Source organism: Leptonotus elevatus, chromosome 6 (assembly GCF_054856555.1).
Source record: "Leptonotus elevatus isolate MCC_2025b chromosome 6, RoL_Lele_1.0, whole genome shotgun sequence".
In the NCBI taxonomy this organism is placed as follows: Eukaryota; Metazoa; Chordata; class Actinopteri; order Syngnathiformes; family Syngnathidae; genus Leptonotus; species Leptonotus elevatus.
This window is the reverse complement of record NC_141244.1, coordinates 26,166,954-26,191,524: the sequence shown is the minus strand read 5'-3', so window position 1 is coordinate 26,191,524 and position 24,571 is coordinate 26,166,954. Positions and strand designations below refer to the sequence as shown.

Here is a 24,571-nt window from a genome sequence, read left to right as displayed (position 1 = left end):
TTCCTTCTTTTCTTCCTTGATCCTTTTCCTCCCGTCCTCCCTTCATTCATTCCCTCCTTCCTCTCGTATGTACTTCCCTTGCGCCTTAATTTATTCCATCCATCCTTTCATACCTTCTTCTTTCCTTTCATTCTTCCCTCTATCTCCGTGCTCTTCATGTTATACGATACATATTCAGATTCCTCCCTTTCTTAGCTCCTTCTGACTTCCTCTTATTCTTCCTTCCTTCCTTCCTTCCTTCCTTCCTTCTTCCCTTTCTTAGCTCCTTCTGACTTCCTCTTATTCTTCCTTCCTCTTATTCTTCCTTCCTTCCTTCCTTCCTTCCTTCTTCCCTTTCTTAGCTCCTTCTGACTTCCTCTTATTCTTCCTTCCTTCCTTCCTTCCTTCCTTCCTTCTTCCCTTTCTTAGCTCCTTCTGACTTCCTCTTATTCTTCCTTCCTCTTATTCTTCCTTCCTTCCTTCCTTCCTTCCTTCCTTCTTCCCTTTCTTAGCTCCTTCTGACTTCCTCTTATTCTTCCTTCCTTCCTTCCTTCCTTCCTTCCTTCCTTCCTTCCTTCCTTCCTTCCTCCCTTTCTTAGCTCCTTCTGACTTCCTCTTATTCTTCCTTCCTCTTATTCTTCCTTCCTTCCTCCCTTTCTTAGCTCCTTCTGACTTCCTCTTATTCTTCCTTCCTTCCTTCCTTCCTTCCTTCCTTCCTCCCTTTCTTAGCTCCTTCTGACTTCCTCTTATTCTTCCTTCCTCTTATTCTTCCTTCCTCCCTTTCTTAGCTCCTTCTTCCTTCCTCTTATTCTTCCTTCCTTCCTTCCTTCCTCCCTTTCTTAGCTCCTTCTGACTTCCTCTTATTCTTCCTTCCTTCCTTCATTCCTTCCATTCTCTTGATTCCTCCCTTTCTTAGCTCCTTCTGACTTCCTCTTATTCTTCCTTCCTCTTATTCTTCCTTCTTTCCTTCCTTCCTCCCTTTCCTAGCTCCTTCCGACTTCCTCTTATTCTTCCTTCCTTCCTTCCTTCCTTCCTTCCTTCCTTCCTTCCTTCCTTCCTTCCTTCCTTCCTTCCTTCCTTCCTTCCTTCCATTCTCTTGATTCCTCCCTTTCTTAGCTCCTTCCGACTTCCTCTTTTCTCATCATCCACCCTTGTGTCCTTCCCCCTCTCCCTCCATCCTCAACATTCCTCCGCTTCTATTCATCCTTTTCCATCCCTCTATCTTTCCACCGTCCGCCCCCACCATTCCCGCTGTCCTTCTTTCTTCCACGCCTCATTCCATCCTGTCTCCCTCCACCCTCATCCAACATTTTCCACTCCCCTCCCTTTATCTCTCCATCCTCATCATCCTCCCCTCAAAGCCTTCATCCTGAGCTGAGGGGTGCCACAGCGAAAGCTTGTGTCTTCGCCGTGGGCGGCGCGGCACACGCACACGCACACACGCACACACTCACGTATAATCACCCAAGTTTTGAACATGGTGACTCAAGTGTCACGAAGTGCCTTCAGGGAGCCTTTCAGCCCGAAGGCTGTGACACTGTGAAATTATACTCGCGCAAAGAGTAATCTTACATTTGTGAATGCCTGTGAATGTGTGTGCGTGCACGCGGCGCTTTCAACAAGGTCGCATTTTAATCGCTGCCGTGTTACATCTGCATGCTTCAAGTGCATGATGTCCTCGTATGTGTGATGGCGTAGTCGAGCACCGCGCTGCGTGTCATGGGTGCCCTCACCGTGAACTCCACATGTTAGTTTGTGGATGTAAGGCAGAGTTGGCCAACTGGTGACCACACTCTGAGTGGGACCTTGATTTATTTTCAACTTAATTTTCACCCATAAAAAAAAAAAGTGTCTGGGGGAAATAAAATCATAATTAGAATACTCATGTTTCTGCGCCATTCACAGATTTGTTTTTATTTTTATTTTCAATATTTAAATGAGAAAAAAAAGTCTTGTTTTTTTTTTTTTTTTTGAGGGAGAGGTGGAGAGAGAGAGAGAGAGAGAGAGAGAGAGAGAGAGAGAGAGAGAGAGAGAGAGAGAGAGAGAGAGAGAGAGAGAGAGAGAGAGAGAGAGAGAGAGAGAGAGAGAGAGAGAGAGAGAGAGAGAGAGAGAGATACTACCCGAGGTGGTGCGGGGGTGGGTCCGCACCTAATGACGTCAAACAGTGACAACAGCTCGTTTTCTCAGGTTGGGAGGGGCTGGTGATTGGAGAGCAGAATAACCTAGAATTTCTCATCGAGGGGCAAATGGGGGAAAACACCACTTCGGTGATGTTTTTGGTGAGGAATTAGCATTTTAACATGGCCAAAAGCTCCAAAAAGTTGATTTAAAATGTTGCTGTCCCTTTAAGAGTTAAGAGCGAAAATTGTGCGTGTATTTTGTCTGTATTCAAAATTGTTCTCCTACATCTGGTTAAGAAGTGTGTTTTCTTATGTAGGCCCCCCCCAGCGGCACTGATGAAAAATTGTGGCCCCCTCCATTGTTTAAGTTGCCCACCGCTCGGTAGTCAAACTTTTCTTTAAACACAAACATTGCCGACACTCGATAAGCAACTTCAAGACGGCGGAAGTCGTGCTCGGTCGGATAACAACAAGAAATATTGTACTGTCGCCTTTTGATGCCTGATTGAAGGGCTGAATGCATGCGGGGCCCGGCGGATGCAAGTCACATAATTGCGTCATGCAGGAGGAGAGAGGAAGGAAGACAAAAGAAGAATATGAATACCCGGCAGGATGCGGGATGTGACAAACAGATGAGAAGCAGCGTGATGACACTGAGGAGGACGGGGCGGCGGCGGCGGCGGCGGCGGCGGCGGCGGCCAAGTGTTGCTGACGAGAGCCGGGTGATCTATTGACCAAGGAAGAGGGGGGGGGGGGGGGGGGGCCCTTGTGAAGCAATGAGGCGAGAAAGCGTTGCACGCTAGGGAGGGGTGAAGATGATGGAAGCATCACAGCTCGAGAGAGGAAGAGGAGAGGAGACAAACGACGGGAGGTTGCCGTGTTTCCTGCCACCCGACTAAGTCGGGATATTGTTACAAAAGCAGTTTGGCAGGTGCAGGTGTTCTTCACACTTTTCATGGATGAATATTTTATTAGCATGCGGGGGACACTGTGGGAAGAGTCGCTGTGAATCAACAGCCCATAAAAAAAGATGCAGCCGCCCAAAAAAATCCCGTCGTGATAGAAAGGGACAATTTTTTTATTCATAACTTTCTTCTCACCATTGGCTTCTTTTACTGACCGACCGACCGACCAGTCAACTACTCACTAACAAGCTAACCATCTAAATAGCATGTTAGTTATCACCTATCACAATTAATAACGCAATAACACCAAAAAATAATAAATAAAAAAAATACAAAAATACAAAAATAAAAGAGCAATGATGATGACATTTCCGAATGAACAATACTGAGCTCTTAAAAAAAAAAGAAAAGAAAAAAAAGAAAAAAATAACTAAATCACTTGCTAACTCCCAACAAATCAAGCTGACCAAATACCTTACCAACTAAACAAGCCGAACAACTTCTCAGCATGCTAACAGCCAACAAATTGATGGACTAGTTCACTCGCTAACTAACAAATGAAACAACCGATGCATTTAACTAGCTGACTATCTTGCAACAGCGAGAAACAACAAACGTATGGCCAACCGACCGACTAAAGTGTGAGCTATCTAATGTGTTAGCTAGCTAACTTACTAAATTTAAGTGTTAGCTAACTAACCAATGAAACAACTAATGCAATCAACTAGCTGACCAACTATCTTGCGAACTAGAAACAACGAACGGATGACCGAAAGCTAAAGTGTTAGCTAGATAACTAAGTAAACTAAAGTGGTAGCTAGCTAACTAACACAATTAAAAGGGTTAGGTTTACTTCTCAACTCAATTTGATAGAAATTAAGATTTAAAAGTGTGCGTTCACTGTATACTGTAATGCTGCAATAATAGTAGCATCACGATGCTATCCTGAAATAAAGGCACAGGCACTTCCAACTTTCTGGTCTTGTCAACGCTCTTGTAGGAATTCATTTTCAAAAAACCAACAGTACGAGTCAACATCTGCTAGCAACATGTATTAGCGCTTTAGCTTCCGTGAGTCTTAAATACACTTTCCTAATTCCAGGATAACTCTCCTGACATGTGCGTCCACCCCCGTTTACTTGTATAATCCTTATGGCTGCTCTTTCTCGCCCCCGCCTCCAATAAAATGTCAGCAGACTGAACTTCCTTTCCCTTTGTAGCCTTATAGCTTTCCGTAGAGAGACGGGCAAACACTATTTGAGTAAATACTGGATTTTATTATATATATTTTTTTATGTTGTGCTACGTTATCAATAAAGATTACTATGCAGAATTGACTGGGGAGAAAAAAAACACTCTTGTACTTAACTGCATTTCAAAGTAATTTAAGTCCAAGAGTTGAATTGGTCCCTTTAACACAAAAACGTGTACTTCGATTGAGTGACTGAGTGCGAGTACTTTTGCCACATTGTTCGTCATGTGTAACTGTTTGTCTCAAAGTTGTTCTACACCTGCGGTGCATTTCCACTTAAGTTTGCAACAACTTTTAGAAAATCACAAAAAAAAGGCCTTGATTCACACAACTGAATTTCATCATTATCTCGTTGTGCCCCGAGAGTTCCCAGGTGGAGTGTTTTCATATTGTGCCGCCGCCGCCGCCGCCGCCGCCGCAACGCGCTCCGTATGCTTTTTGCTCTACTTAGTGTCAAACGCCTGACGTCTTACTGCGGGGAATGAAACACTCCGGCGAGAACGTAATCCCCCTCTAAACATGCTGAATTACAAACACTATCTAAACTATCATCACAGACGTGTCGTCTTTTGCCAGACGTCTTTATGAATGCGCCGCGTCTGGCAAAGTGAAAAACACTTAAGGACAATACTCAAAGAGAAAACTTGCTTTGTTTATGCAAGCTGGTGTAACACGACTCCTCAGTAGCACCAAAAAGCTTAAAGAAGAACTAAAAAAAATATATATATATCAGCCCGAGACGCCAGTTTCGGTGGTCAACACGGAATTTCAATTCAATGGACTATGATGGCAAGTCTCAAGGACTCACAGATGAAGTTAGAGGCGGCCATTTTGTCTCTAGGGTTCTACTCAGTAGCACTTCCTGAAAAATTGGACTTAGACAGCAGTTTCACCAATCAACAATTTAATGGACACATTTATCATGAGAAGACACAAAAAAAAAAGGTTTAAGGACCCATAACGGAAAATGATCAGGAAGTAAATCATTTGGACCAAATTCCATTACTATGACGGACTCCCACTAAAACCTGTGACACAATGATACTTATAAGAACATGTGTGAAATGTGTTATTTCAGAAACGTGTATCAAACTGGTAGTCATCGCACAAATCCACTGGTTCTTACCTTGGGTTCGATCCAACCCCAGGAGTAAATCCACTGGTTCTTACCGTGGGTTCGATCCAACCCCAGGAGTAAATCCACTGGTTCTTACCTTGGGTTCGATCCAACCCCAGGAGTAAATCCACTGGTTCTTACCTTGGGTTCGATCCAACCCCAGGAATAAATCCACTGGTTCTTACCTTGGGTTCGATCCAACCCCAGGAGTAAATCCACTGGTTCTTACCGTGGGTTCGATCCAGCCCCAGGAGTAAATCCACTGGTTCTTACCTTGGGTTCGATCCAACCCCAGGAGTAAATCCACTGGTTCTTACCTTGGGTTCGATCCAACCCCAGGAGTAAATCCACTGGTTCTTACCTTGGGTTCGATCCAGCCCCAGGAGTAAATCCACTGGTTCTTACCTTGGGTTCAATCCAACCCCAGGAGTAAATCCACTGGTTCTTACCTTGGGTTCGATCCAACCCCAGGAGTAAATCCACTGGTTCTTACCGTGGGTTTGATCCAACCCCAGGAGTAAATCCACTGGTTCTTACCTTGGGTTCGATCCAACCCCAGGAGTAAATCCACTGGTTCTTACCGTGGGTTCGATCCAACCCCAGGAGTAAATCCACTGGTTCTTACCTTGGGTTCGATCCAACCCCAGGAGTACATCCACTGGTTCTTACCTTGGGTTCGATCCAACCCCAGGAGTAAATCCACTGGTTCTTACCGTGGGTTCGATCCAACCCCAGGAGTAAATCCACTGGTTCTTACCGTGGGTTCGATCCAACCCCAGGAGTTCATTGAGTCAGTCCCAGGTGTTTGGCAGAGGTCAAGGCACACAACCGACTCATGATGACACGCCCCGCTTGGCCATCATTGGCTGCAGGTCATCACGCTACATTGCTTGGCCTATCTGTGCTGCGGGGAATTTTGAATATCATAATACTATGAGGTGTTCTACAGGATTTTCATGTCAACTTCAGCCTTTGAAAATAGCAAAACAATTGCCACAGTATTCTGGATTTTATGGCCATTAAGTAACTATACAGTACACTCATAAATTTACATACTCCCGAGGTATGTAAACTTTCAAGCACAACTGTACTTGTTTTAATTGTAAACACATTTTTCCCCACATGAAACCCAGCCAAGTTGTAGCGTCCAACAACGAGCCGCACATCCCCGACTGGCGGCTTCAATATCCGTTCCCGTGATGCTAAGCGAGATTAAAACGATCCATTTATCTGGAAGGCTTTTCTTAACCTCGTATTTTTGGGCTGGGAGCAACTTGGAAGCGACAGCACGCGCACTGCAGCAGCGCCCGTGAATTCAACAAACACGTTTTGGGTCCTGGGACGAATGGAATCGGACGGCGAGGGCTGCCAAAATCTTCGCTTGGGGGATCCGTGAGTGGAAAGTGGAAGTGGCTCGCAGCCATTAAAAAGCAGCATCTTGCCATCCAAGTCTGCAAGTTTCGCCACAAGCCCAAATTGGCCCCAAACAAGCACGCGCGGCCGATTCGCGTAACTCTTGACGCCATCAGCCGGTGTTTTATCGGCGAGACCCCTTCACACCTGTTGATTATTCTAATGAAGACAATGAGAGTCCCAGCAGGGGGACTATAAGTGCAGCAGCGGTACTCTCAAACAGCCCTAATCAGACTGCGTGAGGGAAGGAGGAGGGTTCGAGCACCAGGAAGTGCATCCCAAGCTGCACAGCGCACGTACAAATCCATCTTGTAACAAAACACTTGCAATTACAACAGCCCTCGTTTAATTTTAGTCTTGAAATGAGAGCTTCTGCTGATCCTTTGGTAATGATAGTTATTACACTGATGCGCCTGCAGGGGGGGCTATCCCACTGACAGGCGCTCACAAATAGCCGTTCACGTCTCCGAAACTGACAAGCGTGCTGTTCAATCAAGAGTTTATTTTGAAAGTAACCCACGCAGAAAACTGGAAAGTGGAAGCGGGAAGCAAACGCGGCACGCAGCGTTGCACGCAAACACGCGGCACGCAGCTGGGGCCGTCGCCATCGACGGGCGCCCGTATTAGCGTCTGTCGCCAAGCAACCGCTCGTCAGGAAAACAGCTCGCCTCCGAACAGCCGGCTCCCGCTCCTGGAAAAGCAGCCAATCAGGGTGGACTGTGATCAAACCAGAAGCAAAAGGGGAGGGAGCGCCGAGTCTGTTCCTGATGAAATCAACGCAAAGACTAGAAATTTGGCAGAGTTCAAAAATAATGACCGTAATTGTGAACTTTCAAACAACTGCTACTTGAATACTTACCAAAAAAAAGCATATCGCCGATAGAGCTTCGGACGCCGTGTGACGATTCCCGAATATGCCGCCGCACGATTGGCTTAATAATGGAGAGCAGCGATAAAGCTAACATCCAAATTCCATCCAAGTGAATTCACATCTCACTTTGATGAAAGTGACGTAGTTCATGAGATACATGTACAAGATGATATTATAGATCCCTATCAAGCACCAGGAGTGCTTTTTCTTTTTTCCAACTATCGGCGACGGCAGAAAAGGGAGATCGTTCCAAATCTGCAATGAATTTACCTCTCACTACCCTGGTGAGTTCTTGCGATCATGCAAAGGCATAGAAAGTTTACAAATTTGGTTAATCCAGATTTGTTATTCTCCTTCCTGCTTGGTCAACTTCGCTTCACGCTAGCATGTTGACTCCGCCGCCCCGGCCGCCGTTGTTGTTCCCATGAAAAAGTTGTATTCATGCCACTACTGTTAATCATTTATTAAATTCAACTGTGTCTATAAAACCGTAGCATTGAAAACTTCCGTTTTTTTATTTTTTTATTTTTTTATTTATTTTTTCTTAAAGAGCTCAGTATTGTTCATTCGGAAATGTCATCATCATTGCTCTTTATTTTTTTTATTTTTTTTTATTTTTTTTTATTTTATTTTTTTTTAAATTTTTAATTTTTTTTAAAAAAAAATTATTATAATTTTTTTTTTGTGTGTGGGTGAGTATGTGCATGTGCGTGCGTGCGTGTGTGTGCGTGCGTGCGTGCGTGTATTTGTTAGCTCACCAAAAACCTATTAGAAAAAATCTCATACCGTTCACCTAAACCGAACACCAGGAGACCCGAGGGGACCGAAGAAAACCAAGGAAGGTGAAATCCAGCACCGACCAGACACCCCCCACCAGAACTCCTCCCCAACCCAAGAAACATCCAGACCCCAACTTCCGTTTTTAAGACATAAAAACGAAAACTGACTATTTCCCCCAAATGTTGCGTGTGGTGGGAAGCTAGCTTCACGCAGGTCTCGCGCGATTGCTTTTAGCTATGCTAGCATCTGCTGCTTCAGCCGCCGTGTGTCAAGTGCGCGGATCACATTTACTAATGAATAACGACATAATCAGGCCAAAATCTACGTGACAAACTGATCCGGACTCATTTGAAGTGACCGCGACACACGCAATAACCGTCAACATCCGGAGCGCTATTCTCTAAGCTCTGTGGAATACAATAGAAAAAAATGAAACATATTGAAACACTCCACAGTCAAAAATGTGACTGTGCTTTTTTTTGGGGCCTTGTTTTTTTTTTTTTTTTTTTTTTTTTGGTCTAATGAGAGCACGCGGATCATGATGTCATGTCGTCCTGCATGCAAAGGAGCACTAAGGCTTGTTTTCTCATAAGCAGCGGTGACAACGCTCTTGCTAAGTAAACAGCCTGCGGGTAGACTCAGCAAGAGGATGTCGGCAAGAAGAAGAAGAAGAAAAAGAGGAGGGGGAGGGGGGGGGGGGTTGAGAAGGAAAGGTCATAGTGGATAAAAACAGATCCATGTCAGGGTTACTCTGTTGCTACCTTGAACACGCCATCTGCTGCCCCATACTGATGAATGGTGACGTGTGTGTGCGTGCGTGCGTGCGTGCGTGCGTGCGCGTGTGCTGTTTTTTTAGCGTCAGCCGCCGCACAGCGATGATGAAAGCGCGTCCTTCCTCTCTTCTCAGTCTCTCTTGAGGAAAACAAATGTCAACTGACAAGAGGCGATGCACTCACTCAATAACAAATCGCGCTGCCTTTTGTCTTTTATTGCTCTAATGTGCTTCCTTTGTGTGGTGAAGATATAATTGAGCCGCAAACTATCGTCCCACTTCTTGGAGGAAGTCGTCGGCACTCGCAAAAAGTGGCAATGGAAAAAGTGAATATGTGGAATATGGCAGAAGCTCAAATGTCAAATATCACAGAGGTCAAACTATTTTGAATTCGAGCACGCTTTCTTGGGAACATTTGCATAAAATGTCGAGCAAAAAACAAAACGTACAAAAAAAAGCAGCTCAGAGACTGCTTACAGGCTTTGGTAGGTGATCCTGTTTTGGTCAGCAATTGACTTTCATTCACAGTTACAGTAACTATGCAATGGCTGTGTGGATTTTAGTAACATTATTCTACTACTACTACTACTAATACTAACTTATTATTATTAGTAGTAGTACTATTAGTAGCATAGATGTCGATTGAATTAGTTGTTAGTTATTGACTTTTGTACTTAATTAGTTGTTTAACTTTTTAGCTAGGTAAGTAACAAGTTGAGCAGCTATTGGTGTGCTAGGTAACTAGCTAGTTAGCTGATCATCTAGTCGAACAACAACTGTGAATTAATTAGTTGGATTGATCGTTAATTAGTTAGCTGGTTAGCTAATTGTGAGCTCGTTTGACAGCTACTTTGCTTGTGGGTTACTTAGCTGTTTAACTACTTTTTCTGATTGATTGATTTTAGTTGGTTAGTTAGTTATTTAGATATATATTACAGTACGTATCTATGTATTCACTTGATAATCAACTGTGGTCGTCTAGTTGATCCCTGTTTGATATCAGGTTAGTTATGGATCAAGCTAGTTTGAAAGGTAGTTGATTTGGTACTATGTAAAGTGTTAGCTGCCTAGTTAGCTGCTGACCAGGTCCACGGCTGGTTGGTTGGTTCGTTTGCAAGCTGGTACACTAGATAATTAGTTTGTTGTTAGTAAGTTGTTTTTCTATCTATTTAGCATGTTAGCTCATTGGTGAGCTAGTTTAGAAGCTTGTTTGCGATGTGGTTAGCTCATCATTTGCGCTTGTTTAACTTAACTTACACTCATTAAACATTAGATAGTTTAAAGGTGTTGCGTCAATCTATGTATTCTATTCAAATCAAATTCTTGAGGTGTCCCGACGACAACAATTTCCAGGACTACAAATGAAAAATTCAATCAAGCAATACATCTTAGTTAAGTGACGGAAAACTTGGAAATTGGGAAAGGGCACACGGCGTTAATTTCACACTGGTGTGCATGCACAGTGCATTTAATTAGAAGAGCTTCGGCGAGCCGTCGTCATAATTACTGGACCCAAAAATAGGGGAAATATGGGAACTACATGAGGAGCCTTGGGGACAAAAAGTTCTCAAATGTAAAGGCTCTAAATCCTATTGATAGTCGAGCCGCAACAAGGACTGACAGTTCCATAATGTCGTGTCACAACGTGTTGTCTTTATTGTCCTAGGAGATTTTTGTGGCGGAGCAGCAAAAAAATACTGTCAACAAATACAAGCAATGCCGGAAATGAAGTCAATTACTGATTTTAATTGAATTACTTGTTTCAAATTGCTTTTTTAAATAAAGTTGAGTTGAGTTGATAAATAGTTCTAACCCAAATGAGTATTCCTCAACCTATCCATAATTCTAATCGCCTAAAAATAATGTCATCCAAATCCTCTTAACACACGTAACCATTAACATTATTCTTGACCCCAGTGTAACACATGTATGCTAACCTAAAAGCCACAAGCCAAAGGCGGAGCCACACTATCCTGCCAACACCAACCCCCGAAATTTAAAATCCCCGAACCAATCACACAGCTGGTCCAACTGTGGCCGCGTTGTGAAAGCGCCATATAAATAAATTTGAGTTGAGTAAGGCCTTCCTTTCCCTAACCTTACAAACTCAACAGTTACGTCTGCCCGTGTTTATAAATCACAGCAAAGGCTACACACATTTGCATACATTTTTAATGCAAAAACGATCATTAAATAGCAAGACGATTCATCCAAAACTCATTCGAAGCAATCGAGATTTTGGCAATTAAAAACATTGCACGCGTCCCACCACTAAACTGAAGACAGTCGAAGTATCCTTTGGAAATCGGCAACGGAGCGAGCGTGAAACAATGAGCTCCAATAACTTTGAGTTTGTTGACATCTTTGACATTATAGACAAAAGCAGAAAAGTCACTGCGGCGCTAACAGGCTAATAAAACACTCATAAAGACCTCATAAAGCGGTTAGCGCGCCGCCAGTCTACCCGCAGTGTGTTTAATATGCAGCGAGTAACGGGCGGAGAAAGACGGCAGAAAAGCATCGGGAGAGTCGGTGAGAGGGAAGGAAATGCGAAAGAGTTCGCCAGATAGCGCGAAGCGCTGGAGCAAAGCAAAGTAGAATTAAGTGCATTTACATATTCAGATGAGCGTTTCCAGTCAGCCCGTCTAATTATTTCATCTCCATTTTTCATGTGCCGCACAATGCGCGGGCAGCGGGCCGTGAGCAAAAAGTTTTCCCGTCCTTGCCGTTATCGCTCTCTGCCGTCCCGCTCGGTGCGACCCTCCCCCTCCTCCTCCCCCCGTCGCAGACGCTTTGCATTATCCGGGTCATTACCATACGGAATTTTTTTTTTCCGTCTCCTCTTCTCTTCTTTGGCCTCCTCAAACTCCCGTCGTCTCCTGCCATGTTTTATGCATGTCAAGTTAGCGCCGCATGTGTTTTGCCAAACCAACCGCCGATGCCCTAATTTAGCCATTGTTTTATGACCCTTTGAACCCGAGTCGTTCAGGGAATTATTGTGCTATAATTAGAGGTGTCAAAATGAGTGTGTTCATTTTTGAGTTAATTAATTAATTAGAAAGCCTGTACTGGGGAATTCCAGTCGTAACGCAGCAGACATGTTCACGTCCAAATTTAGCAGTAATAAATTGAATAATAATGCATATTTTTGTGTAGATGGGGTTAAGATGTATTTTACAATTTTAAAAATGTGCAGAATTTCACAACTTACTTCATGTTAAAGATGATATAGCTCTTAATATGAAAAGCTGTCATCAACGTCTTACAAATGCAATTATGCCATCTAGTGGCATAAAAAATGACCTCATTACAAATCAATGACTAAAAGATGCAGCCATATTTCTATTAGTTTAACATTTTTTCCACTTTTATGTTAACAAGAGTATGACAAAAAAATATCTTATTGTATGTTTTATTGTACATTTACAACAGATATAAAATGTGTGATTAATTGTGAGTTAACTATTGAAGTCATGCGATTAAAAAATTGCAGTCGCCCGACACCCCTAGTTATAACACGTAAAATGTTGATCAAGTTTAAAAAATGTTCAGTTTGGCACATCGGTTGGGAAAGATGGTGGTGGAGTGATTTCAGAATAAAAAGAAGCAAAAGATTTTGGCTCTCCAGGCTTTGCTCTTTTTTCGTACTTTTCGCATTATTGGCCGTGTCAAAACCCTGTGGTCGCCCCCACACACAGCAACTCCTGGACGTTGTGTGTAACGCAGTCTGCTCTCGATGCTGATTGGCTGTCGTGACGCAGCATTGGGCGGCGTCATGCAAATTTGTGTCTCAAGTGCAAATTACGGGTCCGCTTGTGCCGCGCGGCTGTCGTCCGTCCTTTCTCCATCCTATGCCGGACCCGATGGTGGTCATCGCACGATTCAAGTGTGTGTGAAAGCAACTTAATGCAAGTGCCTGACGTGCTAGTAAATGTATCAAATTAACTCCGAGGGGTGTTGCGAGTCTCCCGTTTCCCAATGTATTTATTTTTTTGCCATTTTATCCCCCAATTTTCTTCCTGGCTTCCCTCGCTTGCTCGTTACTTCAGTCTTTCCACAGCACTTGGACCGCCATGCTCTGTTTGCGCTAAAACGAGAAATGTTCTCAGTCACTGATTGGGAAAATGAACAGTTATTCTTTAATTGAATGTTACAGAAATACTAATGTGGCTTAATCCAAGCCACTTTGCAATAAAGTGTTCCGCTGCATATTTGCAAACAAATGAACATATTTCATTTTTGGAATCCTTCTTATTTGCTGGAAAACTCCCTTATTATCTCGTTTGAGCTCAGGCCAGAGCCCCGTCTAGCATAAAAGTATTGCTTTGGCGCACTCTTATGACATCTTGGAGCCATTCTTCTACAGTAAAATACCTGTCGTTGTATACTTTCTCTTCTATCTATAATAATCAGGATTGTATTTACCAATCCCCCCCAATAATGTGAGGGGGAGAATTCAACTGACCTGGCAGCCATTTTGTGGCATCTGCAGTTAATCATTAACCATTTTGGGCAAACCACAATTATATTTATTATAATATAATTGTATAATTAGAATTAATTAATTATATAATTATAATGATATAATATATTATTATTATTATCATATTATTAATATATTATTATAATATATTATAATTGATGTTCTATATTATAATTAAATGTTAGAATAATTAATCAATAACGATAATAATAATGATAATATTATAACAATAATATTGTTATAATATAATAATAATTAATAATTAAATATGATATTTATTATAATATATTAATATATTACATTATATCAATTATACAATATAGTTATAATTGATTGTAATTGTAATTGTAATTTATATATTTTTTAAATATATTTCCCAAAATGTATAGTTTACACCATAAATACCTGTTTACTACAAATAGCGTTTCAAACTCATCTTACAACAAATATCCCTCAAATTCAGTGGATTTTATAATTATTTGGGAGGAAAAAACATGCGTTAAAGACTCTCCGTAACTTCCACAAACACAGGCTAAACTTCCCGATGTGTATACAGTGATAACGAAATTAAATCTTTCTTGGGAAAAATTATTAATTGTCATTTGAATGTCATGAAAACTATTTTGTGTTGCGGCCAGGGGTAGTTGTGGCTCGGCCGCCATCTTTGTGGAGTGCTTTAGAGAGAATTCGACTTGGGCACAACTTTTCCTTTCTTGACTTATGGGACAATCAGTTGTTCTGTGTGTGTTTGTTTCGTCGTTTTCGGGTGCCACGTGTTCCAAATGTTACAAAAATAATATGCGCAAAGCTAGACCCAGCAAAGTAGTCGCACCTAAGTTTTTTGCGCCTGTATGGGCTGAAACCTTTATCGCCTTGAAGAATTTGCGTCAAATCTATTTTGAACGTTTCTAATCGGCAGTCCATTGTGTGTGCGGCACCGGTTCTGTTCATCCTTGATAAAGGAGTGTTCAGGTGGTGCTGCCAGCTTGGCTGTTTTTCCTGCACATCTCCCCCCCCCGCATCTCTTTGTGTGCGAGTGCTGTGGCATAAACTGGTGGCATAAAAGGTTGTTATGAGCTTCAGGTGTTAATTGGCTGAGAGGCAGCGCGTTAATATTCTCCTCGCAAAGCCTGGAAATCGGCAGCAGCAAACTGATGAGTGTGTGCTTTCGGTTCCAGAGGAAAAAAGAAAGAGAGAGTGTGGCAGAAAGAGAGAAACAAGAGTGCAAAAGAGGCCCTCTGTAAGGTCACAGCCGGCCAGGAGCAGATTAGGAGAGGAATAAAAAAGAGGAAGAGACGGGTCTGGAGGGGGGAAAGAAAAATGTGATCATAAAAAAAAAAATGGGCCATTGAGGCTCTTCGTGGAAACAAAGATGATATCATGTGAGAGAGAATTGAACACTTTTCTTTGATGTTTTGTATTTGACATTTTGAGGATCGCTGCTAGAACCGAACTGAGTGGTTGGGACTGATTAATGGCCTCTCCATTCATTTCAATGAGGAAGGATGATTTGAGATACGTGTTCTGAGCATGTCGGCAGAACAGTCCCGTCGTGTGTTTGAATCGAAAAGCAGATTCACGTCGCCAGTCCCGGAGAGGTAGGACGCCGAACGAGGGTCGGTCGGTCTCAGGCACGGGAAACGGCGCCGCCCGCCGCGCACGTCGTTAGGCGCCATCTTGGGGGATGCGAGCCGGCAGGTTAACACTGTTTGCTTTCATCTCGCGTCGCCGAGCTTAGCCGTCTCTCACCTCCCCAAGAGCTGTCGCGTTTATGCATAAAATATGGCGCTGCCTCGCGCCTTAACCTGTGCATGCTTTTATGAATGCAAGTTTTTTACGCAGCCGGATCCCGCGCCAGTTGTGTTTAAGTGTAAAGCGTGTCCCGCCTGCGGCTTTCTTCATTTGAGCAAACAAGGAAAACCTGCGGCGGCCTTGAATGCATTTGCACTCATTTATATTGTTCACGCGGATTACTGCCCTCCCGCGCACACGCGCATCCGCTAGCTCGGAAGCCCGCCACAAGTGCCGGCCTAATAAGTCTTTTCGTCAAGGTACGACGACGACGACGAGTCATAAATTGCCCAGCAGGAATGCGCATTAAAGCCCTCTCTGAAAAGGTCACAGGTCAATCTATAGACTGTCGGCTGTCTTACCTATCAGGGGACATTCGAAGGAGACGTACTGTCGTATGGATTTATTTTCCCCACAATTTAAAACAATTCAGTCTTAACTCATTCACTGCAGGCCAATTTTCAGAGTTTCCGCATACTGCCGGCAGTTTTACAACATTTGGACTGAAAGCCGGGAAAGCGGATGTCATTTTGTTTTGTTTTGATCAATTCTTGGCCAATGAAACGCTGACGTGAGCCTCGTAGCGTGTCTTGCTATTTGATTTAAGAATTTATGGCTGACGCAGTTAGAGTTATGAAATAAACGATGGCGATTGACGGCGGCGCGGGACGACTTCGAACCAGACGACGGTGGCGTTATTGTTAAGAAATATGTTTGTGGGCAATGAGGACGTTGAACATTTTGACGGCTTTGCAACGCAATGGATGCCGAATAATTACCACTCGATCCCCCATTGTTGAAGGTAAATATACCCGCAGATGCGACACAGTTGTCTGTTGAATTTTCAAATCGAAGAATATTTGGAAAGTTTATAATAACAAACTTAGTTTTGTGTGAACGCCACAGGTGTAAGCTCTGAAATGGTTTTGGAATTATGTTTCTACCTGCTTCAGGAGCTGAGATTTCAATTATTTAGTAGACTTTGACAATATTGTTGAATTTCCAGGAAGACTTCAGGTTTTGGGGGGTAACTCTAAAGTCACCCTTAGGTTTTAGAGGCATGTTTTGGCAGGCGCTTTAGGCCTTAATGGGTTAAGATGTTATTTTTTTCCACTATAGAAAAAGTTAGTTTCTACAAGTTTTTTGGTAATCGGCAGTAGAACATTTGTTGGGTTTTTGAAAAGCAGACCTCAACCGCAAACCTTAAAAAAACTCAACCCATCTGATTGAGTACTTTCTGGACCTGGATTTCATACCTCTGCCGAAAATGACTGTTTCTGACCAACAAGCGGAGAAAGCAAGAAAACCCAAACAGAACCCATCAGAGGTGTCAAATCCAGGTCCAGAAAGTAAAAACCCTGCCACAGTTTGGCTCCCCAGTTTACCTGCCGGTTGAGTAGAAACACCTAAAACCAAACTGTGTGAGTTTTTACTCTCTGGACCTGGATTTTTACACCTCCGGAACCCAACGCAGTGCATCAGACCACATAAAAAAAAAAAAAGGTGGTAATGAGTAGTAACAGCAGTGAAACCCACAACAGCACTTCATCGCAGCGTATCATCGAGCAGCCACGGGGACAGGCAAACAGAAAGCAGAAAAGGGCCACGGCAGGTCTTGTAGGACGTAATTCAGCAGAACGAAGGCTGAAGCGATTACCAGGAAAGCTACAGAAGCGGCCAGACGTGACTTTCTGAGATCGTTCGAGAGGAGAGCGCTAGAAAGTCAAGTGCGATCTGCTGAAGAGCAGGAGAGGCTTAAATATTGCCCGATTGCTGATTTGAGGCGCCTAAAGTTGCCCTACTTCCGACATGTTGACATTTGGCTGAAATTCCCGCTCAAACGACTTCAACGGAATCTGTTCTTTACAAACTTTACACACCAACGTTGACAAGCGCGAACAATTGGATTCCACCTGATTGATTATATCGACCAGGCGGTAAACGTAAAAGTAAGCGCCACGTTGGTTCCGAAAAGCTGAACTGACCTAGCAACGGTAACCGCGGGAGGCATCGGACTAAGCTAGTTAGCTCGTTTCCATCCTCACATGCTTTGATATTGCTGCTGCTGGGATCTTGTTTTTGGCAAGTTTTCCAAGTGCGGGACGTTTTTGTTTCGCAGGAAGGAAGCGAACGTCAATAAGCGCAATAATAGCGCTATGTTTTTTTTTTTTGTTTTTTTTTGTTTTTTTGGTTTTTTTTCTACTTTTTCTTAGGAAAAAAAAAAAAGCGCTATATTGTTAAATGACGGCGATTTAATTCTATATGAAATTCCAAAATGGCGGTGTTGGGAGTTGATGTGGTAGCAGCAGCAGACGCTCACTGGCCCAGCGCGCTACAAGGATGAATATAAATCTGTTTTTGGGATGCCAGCGAGATGCTTTGGGCCAATTAGTTTGATTTGGCCGACACTCCTCATGTAATGTAAACAAGCGGCGTCATTTAAAAAAAAAAAAATGTTTTACAGTCATCAGACGCCAGAAAACTGTGCAAGGACGTCTCCACGTTGTGAGAAATAAGATCAAATTATTTAGAGTTGGCAAAAAGGATTCGTGGTAATAGATTTGGTTGAGTTTGCTTTAAAAAAAAAAAATGGAAAAGAAGAACCTCAAAACCTCAAGCTGAATGCTCAAACAATGTATGTTTTTATAGATTAAAAAATAATAATAATTATTATACCAGCGACAACTGTTTTTGCTCTTTTCACTTGTGATTTCCTCGAACCACATGCTGAAAAACCACGTCATGAAACGGCTTCTCTGAATAGTTTATTCCAAAAGTTTGAACAGTCAGCCGACCATTTAAAGATAAAAATCTTACTTTTGGCTACTTTGCCTTCTTTCCGACTTTAATACTTGGAAGAGCCTTTTACAAAGCAAATTGATTATTATATTGCCCTTGACATTTTTTGGTGTCCACTTTATTATTCTGCGTTTATGCATTATGTCACAGTAGATGCCAAGTTTATATATATATATATATATCCATCCATTTTCTGTACCCCCCCCCCCTTCCTTCTGTAATTGTCAAAATGTATGATGGGTTGAGACTAATAATAGGATGCCCACAAATGCTCCCGCCCATTCCTAATGCTTTTGATTCCGCTCCGCAGAACCCGAGCAGAGCCGGTGCCAAAAGCCTGCCCGGTTCCAAAGAGAGAATTTCATCTCTATTGTCGACACACAAAAAAAAGGTCAATTAGAGCTCGATCAAGACCAGGATAATCACTTGTATGTTCAACTTTAAATTCTAATATCCGGCCAGGAGAAGACGTAAGCAAAAAAGTCCAAATCTCACCAAATTCCCGTCCAAATGTATGTACCCAAACATATCGATCACCGTGACCGGGAATTAGCCCGCACCGCCGCGGAGCTGTGACTTTTCTAATTAGTGAGTTCACAGCAAATCCGCTCGGATTAGCTCGGCTCGAGTGTGGCGATTAACACCGAGTCGCCGCAAATCCTCTAAAATGAGCGCGAGATGGGGACGGACGGGCATCTGCTGAGAAGGCCAACCCCCCGCTGGGACCCGCACGGGGCTCAAAATGTTGACTAAAATGTCTCCTTACTTAAGTGCGGCTTAACGGGAGGATGAGGCCGTTCTTGTGGGAATTTTGGAGGATTTTACACAAAAATATATTGGAATTAGTGGAAAGCCGATGTCAGTTTTTTGAAAAGCTTGTGTAATCAACTTGCCTCAAATTCAAATGAGAAATTGCAATTATAGATTTGTCTTTTTGCTCTGTAATGTGCATTGTCTAAAAAAAAAAGAAAAAAAGTGACAGCAGGTACTAATTAGCCCCAATGACAACATGAGTAGCCAACGGGTTTGTTCTGAAAATAGCTCACCAATGATCGGACACTGTGACATACTTGGAAGAATTAAAACAGAAGAGGAATTTTAACATTTATTTATTTAAAGTAAACATCTACCAAATGTTTTATATTCTGTTTAAAAAAAGTAGGTCGCAAAAGAATTGAATAATAATAAATAATTGAACAACTATCTTACTATTCCACTTATGCATAAATGGTTCATCTTTGCATGATACAATAGCTTGTTATTTTCAGAGGGTACGTCCACAACCTGCAAGCATCTTCACAGTCAATTATGCACTCCGATTATAGATTCGATTTAGATGGGGGGGAGGAAGGGGGGGGGGGGGGGTCATCGCTACAGTACATCACTTGTAACCCACGCTAATATTCCGATACTGCAGAGACGTCCTTGGGGGGAGATTCTTTGATTTATCTGCACCGAGCCACAAACATGGCCTCCCTTGCAGTTTGCCAGCTAATAAACCCTCAAGATCACACGCGCACACGCACACGCATGCTCAATGGCGCACACTCACACACTCGCACACTCGCACGTCCTCCAGGGAGGGAAAAGGATTCGACGCTACCCAAGAAGCTCCTTTAGGACGAAAAGACATTTAATCTTGGATAAGCCCCCCCCCCCACCAGCAGCAAGACCCGCCCCCTAGATAGCATCTCTACATTAGCGTTCTGCCTCCGGTTCGCTGCTATCCCGTCACACGCACGCACACACCTTGGCCACATCCTCTTGCATCTTTCCCCCCTCTGGTCTGTTTTTTTTCCTTTCCCCCCCCCCCTTGACTCTTCCTTCCCTCCTCTTGTCCATCTGTCCCGGCGGTAGCCCGCACTGTAAACATCTCTATTCCCGCCCTTTCCCCCCCTCGTCAGAGGACTTTGATAGCGTCGCTATTAAACAGGCGCCGCGACCTCCCCGGCATGCTCAAGCAGGGCAGGGCCCCTCGTCGGGCTGCCGGAGTGCTTCATATTTTGCGCACGCTGCTGACTTAAGCCCCTTAAGTGCTTTGGCAACACTTATTCCGTCGCGGCACAATGGAGCCCATTAAAAGTTGGATTTGAATGAGAAGGGTGCGAGCAAGAAAGGAAAAGGAAGGCGAAAGGGGGGGGGGACATCATTTGTCAGTGTATTGTGTGCTGGTGTGCCTTTAAGGGGCGTGGCCAAGTAAGTGCTTTCAGGAGCTCGAGTTGGCTGAAGTCTTTGTGAGGGTTTTCATTTTTGTGTTTGTGTGTTCAACTGTTTGTCCCGTTCAATAAATGTCTGAAACTGCATCGGTAACTATGTGATCCCCCCCCCCCCCCCCCCACACACACACACACACACACTTCACTTGATTGGCGGTTCATACAAAACAGTTTGTAACGTGGAGAAACTCTAAACTGGAAGTCAAGGTACTAGTATGTGTTTAATCAGATTCAAAGGAGAATATTTGAACGACAGAAGAATTGTTTTTGCGGTCAACAACATGAACGAATTCTATTAAATAAGGTGTTGATGGTGCTTGTCCAAATGTGTTGACATTAGGGATAGACCAATAATCACCATTAATAATAACCGAATATCACCGCTAATATTGGGCATTTTGACGAATATCGTTATTATCCTTTTTTCTACATCTGATGGCCAATAAAAGTTAAAGCTAAAACCATTTTACTCTCAGGGAACTATTTATTAAAATTTTCAGTTAACTTTAGAAGAGATGCTGCTGACCCTGGGAACCTTCTGAACCTTTTGTTTTTGTTTGACAAAAGAAATGTGACAGTTTAAGGGTTCAGGTATTTTTAATTTTGGGGAAAAATATTTACTGTAAAAAAACTATAGAGAGCAAAGGTATTTACTTGTTTAAGTTTCCGTTTTTTTAAGACTTACTGTTAACCTTGGGAGCTCCCTCCATTTATTTTTTATTTAAAATAAAGTCTATTGTTTAAATATATATATTTTTTAACTCTTACATTTTGAGAAGTCTGAAAAATGTTCAATAAGCAATAATGCTTTAAGACATTACAACAAAGTCGAGATTGGCATTTTTTTTTTTTTTTTTTTTAAGAGCTCAGTATTGTTCATTCGGAAATGTCATCATCATTGCTCTTTTTTTTTTTTTTTTTTTTTTAAATATATATATATATATATATATATATATATATATATACATATATATATATATATATATATATATACATATATATATATATATATATATATATATATATACATATATATATATAGATTGGCATTTGTATTTGATTGATTTATTTATTTAACCTTTATTTCACCAGGTATGTCCCATTGAGATTAAAAACCTCTTTTTCAAGAGGGACCAGGCCAAGACAGGCCTCAGCAAAAGAACACAAAGTTACAGACATGCAGTACAGAGTGGGACAAATAAAAAAAAAATTAACAAAGTATACAACATTTTGGATTAAATGATCAATAAAATTGTTCAAACAGCCAAGCTAAAACTATCGACACTGTATGGAAGCTTTTTTCCATGTCTTTCAATTTTGTGCAGAAATGTAAGGACACCAGCTCTTTGAGCTTTAAGTCATTCTGCAGAAGGAGGCCATCAAACCCGAGAGTAAAACTCACAGTGGTGAGTCAGAGCTTTACAATTTGTAATTCACCAATATCCCCCCCCCCCCCCGCCCCCTTTTTTTTTTCTTCTGAAAATGAATATCGGTTTCAAATATCTGTTATCGGCCTCCTTGACTACTAATAATCAGCATCGGAAAAAACATCAGTCGGTATGAGATTTTTTCTAATAGGTTTTTTGGTGAGCTAACAAATACACGCACGCACGCACGCACATACACATGCTCACCCACACACACACAAAAATAAAAAATAAAATAAAATAAAAAATAAAGAGCAATGATGATGACATTTCCGAATGAACAATACTGAGCTCTTAAAAAAAAAAAATTAAAAAAAAAAAAAGGAAAAAACATCAGTCTATCTGTAGTTCCCGTGGCCCTTAGTGCTCCCCGGTTCACGTTCCTCCATGTCGCTGCTGTCCTTGTTTTGAAGACCCCCAAGATCCCGATCAACAGCACACACAAATACACGCTCAGCCAAGCCGTGCGCGGATTTTCAATGACTTCCTGATCGCGAGCGGTTGCTGCGCATTAGCCGATAAAAAACGTTTGACTTTATTGGGCTTGATTGCGGCGCGTGCGGAGGTGTTTTGTAGACCGATCAGTGGATGAGGAACAACGAGAAGGCGGCGTCGTAACAACGCAACATGTGTTGTCTTTGCTTTTTAACGGGACAATGAAAGTCACGGCGGCCGCAGCGGCTGGCGTCCGTCGCTGGCTTTGTACTGCCACTTTCGTTGCCAATTGCTGTAATGATCGCGCACGTGACGCCGGCGGGTGGGGGGGGGGGGGTTGTTGGGGGTGGGCGGGGGGGTGGGGGGGGTGGGGGTAGAACAAAGGAACTGCATTATGGATGATGCCATGAAAAATAGCACAAAGCAGCATCGAAGCTATGCTACTCCCAAGGTACGGAGTTTGTATTGCTGAGGTTATAATTGGCCATACAAAGATCAGTCCATCGGCTTTCCCACCTGTCGACATCGACGATACGGTTTAGGTGGTCTGCGAACTGTTATTCCTTCGGTGTGTTTTGGTTGGGTCAGCATGTGTGTCTCCATGGCAACGGTAAACAGACAGCATGTCGAAAAGTCCCTAATGTCATTCATTTATCTTGGAATGTGGACATACTCAGTCATCGAGGTCATTTCTCAGGACATTGAATCGTTGACTTGCAACCCATCGGAAAAAATACACAAGCAGCAGAGGCGGCAAAATCCAGGTCCAGAAAGTAAAAACCCTGCCCCAGTTTGGCTTTAGCCCCTCATGCTAGCTAGCTAACGCCCGGGGCTAAAGCCAAACAATTGGCAGGGTTCTTACTTTCTGGACCTGGATTTGCCGCCACTGGCAAGTAGGGGTGAACAAATATGGCGAAACTGAGACGTTGCACAGAACCAACTTTTTGGGGCGAGGAGGAAACTGACTATACAAGCCCGGATACAAGCGGCCGAAATGAGTTTCCTCCGCAGGGTAGCCGGGCTCTCCCTTAGAGATCGGGTGAGAAGCTCGGTCATTCGGGAGGGACTCGGCGTCGAGCCGCTACTCCTCCACGTTGAGAGGAACCAGTTGAGGTGGCTGGGGCATCTGGTTCGGATGCCTCCTGGGCGCCTCCCTGGGGAGGTGTTCCGGGCATGTCCTACCGGCAGGAGGCCCCGGGGACGACCCAGGACACGCTGGAGAGACAAACGTCTCACGGCTGGCCTGGGAACGCCTTGGGATCCCATCGGAGGAAGCTGGCTGAAGTGGCTAGGGAGAGGGAAGTCTGGGCTTCCCTGCTAAAGCTGCTGCCCCCGCGACCCGACCCCGGATAAGCGGAATTGAAGACGGAACGGTCACCAGTTGAGGAACCAGTTGAGGTGGCTGGGGCATCTGGTTCGGATGCCTCCTGGGCGCCTCCCTGGGCATTTCCTAACGGCAGGAGGCCCCGGGGACGACCCAGGACACGCTGGAGGGACAAACGTCTCACGGCTGGCCTGGGAACGCCTTGGGATCCCGTCGGAGGAGCTGGCTGAAGTGGCTGGGGAGAGGGAAGTCTGGGCTTCCCTGCTAAAGCTGCTGCCCCCGCGACCCGACCCCGGATAAGTGGAATTGAAGACGGAACGGAAACTGACTACTTTATTTAGTGTAGTGAGTGACATACAGTATAATATCTTTTATTGACCGTAGAACGTAAGAGGTGGAAATGATGCCTATTTGCGTAATGATTGTCCACGTGTTGCCATTTAAATTGGGACAACATATAAAGACCTTAACCCGTATATTGACTGCATGTAAACATAGTTATTGTCTTAGAAGACGATTATATATTTCAATCTTCTGGATGGCAAGTTGCAAAATCGCCATAGTTTGGACCCCAATAGCTTGATTCCGGTCTCTGTATCTCACGGCTTCCCATCAATTATGGCCGAGTCTGGAACGCAACTTCCACAATGACCAGGGGGGGGGGGGGGGGACCACTATAACGCTCAATTCTGCGTTTATGAGATATTTCCGCGAATAAGCCCGTTTGTTGTCAGCTTGTCGACGGCGCATCCCCCGCCGCCATAAAGAGCCAGCGTTTAACATAAAGAGGGCACTGTGACGCCTCCGCGGGGGGCGCCTGCGTTGGGGCTACGTTAAGCAAGAGGCGACAGTGAAAAGGCCCAACGCTGCCCAATTCGCAGCCCGCT

The 24,571-nt window shown here is 43.5% G+C and overlaps 1 protein-coding gene across 1 annotated transcript in view; it reads left to right on the top strand.

Moving 5' to 3' along the window:
* The window catches only part of cadm4 (cell adhesion molecule 4), a 218,695-nt gene that overhangs the window by 131,469 nt on the left and 62,655 nt on the right, over window positions 1–24,571 (top strand). The gene's annotated exons all lie outside the window — the stretch shown is intronic.